The 3,632-nt window shown below is 39.8% G+C and overlaps 1 pseudogene; it reads left to right on the top strand.

The window, feature by feature from the left end:
- The first annotated feature begins 2,239 nt into the window (after window positions 1-2,239).
- On the top strand, window positions 2,240-2,695 carry LOC472303 (small ribosomal subunit protein uS13-like; annotated as a pseudogene).
- The last annotated feature ends 937 nt before the right edge of the window (window positions 2,696-3,632 follow it).

Genomic DNA, 3,632 nt, shown 5'->3' with positions numbered 1-3,632 from the left:
GAAGTTAGGTGTTTCTGTAACAAAATTCTGAAATGTGGAGCACTGGTTTTAGAACTGGGTGGCAGTCAGAACCTGGAGAGAATCGAGGAAGCTGTTACTAAAAGCTGTAGAGGCCTCAAGAAAACCATTAGTGAAGGCTGGAAAGACAGTGAGGAAAATAGTGTTAGAGGCTGAATTTCTGTTATGCAGTGGTGGAAGGTTTGGCTACCTGCCACCTGTGGTCACATAAAAAACAGAAAGAATGCCTAATGCCTAATGTGTTTATGCACCTGGTTGGGGAGATTTCCAAGCAAGATATAGAAAGTTCCAACTGGCTTCTTTTCACCCCCTATAATAAAATATGAGAAGATAAAAATGAACTATCAAAGGAACTAGCAGAAGTTAGAGGAAATGTAGTAAGACCAAGATAGTTTCTTGAGGCAGCAAAAGATTCTCAAAGTAAGAAATGGCCTTAAGGCAAGGATTGAATCCAGGGCAGTAAAATGTTGTTTCAGGGTAAAGTTGAAGTCAAGCATGAGATTATGAAACTTTGTAAAGACCTTAGAAAGATAAGATTTCTAGACACTTTTCTCTAGACAAAAGACCTTCTAAAGATATTAAGGATGTGCCTTTAAGCCTTTTTTGATTAAAGAGGCTTCTAAAAATTGTAGAGCAGTTGTCCCCAGCCTTTTTGGCACCAGACCGATTTCATGGAAGACAATTTTTCCATGGATGGGGCATGCCAGAGGGAGATGGTTTTGGGATGAGAGGATGAAACTGTTCCACCTCAGATCACCAGGCATTAGTTAGATTCTCCTAAGGAGTGTGCAACCTAGATCCCTCACATGTGCAGTTCACAGTTGGGTTAGTGCTCCTATGAGAATCTAGTGCTGATCTGACAGGAGGTGGAGCTCAGGTGGTAATGCTCGCTTGCCTGCTCACCACCTGCTGTGTGGTCAGGTTCCTAACAGACCATGGACTGGTACTGGTCCATGGCCCGGGGGTTGGGGACCCCTGTGTGAAAGCCATTGTCTCACAGCAGCCTCTCAGGAAGCCCTAGATAGAGAAGGACTTACTTTGAAAGGCTTTTGGAATGGAATATAATTTGATGTAAAGTATCCCATAAAGTTGTTAAAGGAATTATGTTCAAAATGAAAAGAGTGTACTTGCTACCAGAGCCCTGAGCCATCATGTAAGAAGTCTGTACACCCTGCTGGTGAGGCCACGTGAGCAGTTCCTGAAACTATATGGAGAGATCCAGTGGCCCAGCTGAATGCTGCCTTCCAGCCAAGACACCAAACTGGTGACTGAAGCCTTTTTGGACCCTCCAGGCAGACTAATTACCAAGTCAGTATCATCAAGTGACCCCAGCTGTTGCCACATGAGGCAGTAGAATCTCCCAACTGAACCTTGCTCTAATTCCTGACTTATAGATTGTGAGGTTAGTAAAAAGAATAGTAATTTTAAACTATACTAACTGATTTCTCATGTTGCCATAAATAATTGGCAAAAAATGTAGTCACTGCAAGACTGATGTAAACAACAACATACAACAACAACAGTAACAGTAACAATACAGCAATCATGTTTCTCTATGTTTGTAACCTTTCATTTCTTTATTTTCTGGTAAATAGAGTTCAACTTCTGAGTATGATAGTGAACCCAGGAAGAATCTTGACTTTGTCCACATTTTGTAATTTTTATCTTTCAAATTAACCTACACTTTAAATTAAATACCTTGTATATTTTTCCCTGACTGGTTTTTCCAAATGTTTCATGATATTCCATCCTCTGGACAGTTATAAAAATATCTTAATAAATGCAAATCTAATCTTGACAATCCCATCCTTAAAGCCCCTTAGTGGTTATCCTTGGGATGAAGTCTACATTTTGAGCTCTTTATTCCTACAGCCTTTTCTTTACCATTCTCCCAGGATCTGTAGCTTCAAATCTCCTAATAAGCTGTGCTAACTCTCACTTCTGAACTCTGGAACATGCTATTCCCTTTGCCTAGAACTTTTTGTTTCCTAGTTCTTTTGGCTAACTCCTTTTCATCACTTAAATCTTAGTATAATCTTCACCATCTAAAGGAGGCTTTCCTTGAGTTTCTGCTTGATACTCCTACAGCTTGTGTTTACAGAAACTTAGTACTTGTCACCCACATTTGGACTAAATCTTACTCTGATTAGTACATACGGTTTGGGATAAACTAATCCTGTCTTCCACAGGAGGCCTGCCTGCCTCTGCTTGTGCTGCCACCATGTCTCCAGTGATCCCTGAAAAGTTCCAGCATATTTTGTGAGTACTTGATACCAACATCGATGGGCACTGGAAAATAGCCTTTGCCATCACTGCCATTAAAGATGTGAGTTGAAGATACGCTCATGTGGTGTTGAGGAAAGCAGACATTGACTTCACCAAGAGGGCAGGAGAACTCACTGAGGATATGGTGGAACGTGTGATCACCATTTTGCAGAATCCATGCCAGTTCAAGATCCCAGACTGGTCCTTGAACAGACAGAAGGATGTAAAGGATGGAAAATATAGCCAGGTCCTAGCCAATGGTCTGGACAACAAGCTCCATGAGGACTTGGAGCGACTGAAGAAGATTCAGGTTCATAAAGGGCTGCGCCACTTCTGGGGCCTTTGTGTCCAAGGCCAGCACACCAAGACCACTGGCTGCCGTGGCCATGTTGGTGTGACTAAGAAGAAATAAGTCTGTAGGCCTTGTCTGTTAATAAATAGCCTGTATACCAAAAAAACAAAAAACAAAAAAAACCCTAATTCTAATGAACTCACATTTTTATGCAGCTAAAAAATTGATTAATATGATTATTTTTTGCATTTAATACACTTCTTGTCACCAAAAAAAAAAAACAAAGAGAAAAAATAAACAGCTCACACATTGCTGAAACAGTGGCTCAGAGCCAACATTATATTATTACTGCTGTCCTTATGAAATTTCATGGAAATGAAGATGGAGATACTCAGAGGCATTTCTTAAAAGATTAAGGTCTCATTTGTCTTTCCTATATAACAAAGTAAGTTTAAAAGTCATGTGTCTGTTCTATATGTCGATAATGCTTTTCAAAGTTCGTTTTTGTTAAAAGGCTAATTTTTCTTTTCTAATAACAACTTTTGAAGTGAAGAATTTTGTAATAATGGGTTAAAAATGAACTCTATGTTTTCTTCAATTATAATTATGTGGTAAACTTAATGAAATAACTGAAAATACCAGGTTACAATCCTTACCAAAGAAGGCAACATTTGACTTAAAAGTTTCTCTATTCCAGAGTCAGTAGAACCACAGGGCCTACCAGACCTTCAAGCTTTGGGGATAGGCCAACTTCCAGCATGATGCAAGAGAATTTGAGTGATCATGTTCTCTCTTTGCCCAAGGATGGTACATATCTAGCATGTTCTGGGCGCTTAAAAGAGAAGTTAATTCAAGACATGTATTGATTGTCTTAGGGGATTGCACTAAGATTTCTGGGATATTCTTTATGTAAAATTATATGGCATTATGGTAGTTTACTTCTTTTTTTTTTTTTTGAGACGGAATTTTGCTCTTGTTGCCCAGGCTGGAGTGCAATGGTGAGATCTCGGCTCACTGCACCCTCCGCTTCTGGGGTTCAAGCGATTCTCCTGCCTCA

Source organism: Pan troglodytes, chromosome 6, assembly GCF_028858775.2.
Source record: "Pan troglodytes isolate AG18354 chromosome 6, NHGRI_mPanTro3-v2.0_pri, whole genome shotgun sequence".
NCBI classification, from domain to species: Eukaryota; Metazoa; Chordata; class Mammalia; order Primates; family Hominidae; genus Pan; species Pan troglodytes.
This window is presented reverse-complemented; position numbering and strand designations above follow the sequence as displayed.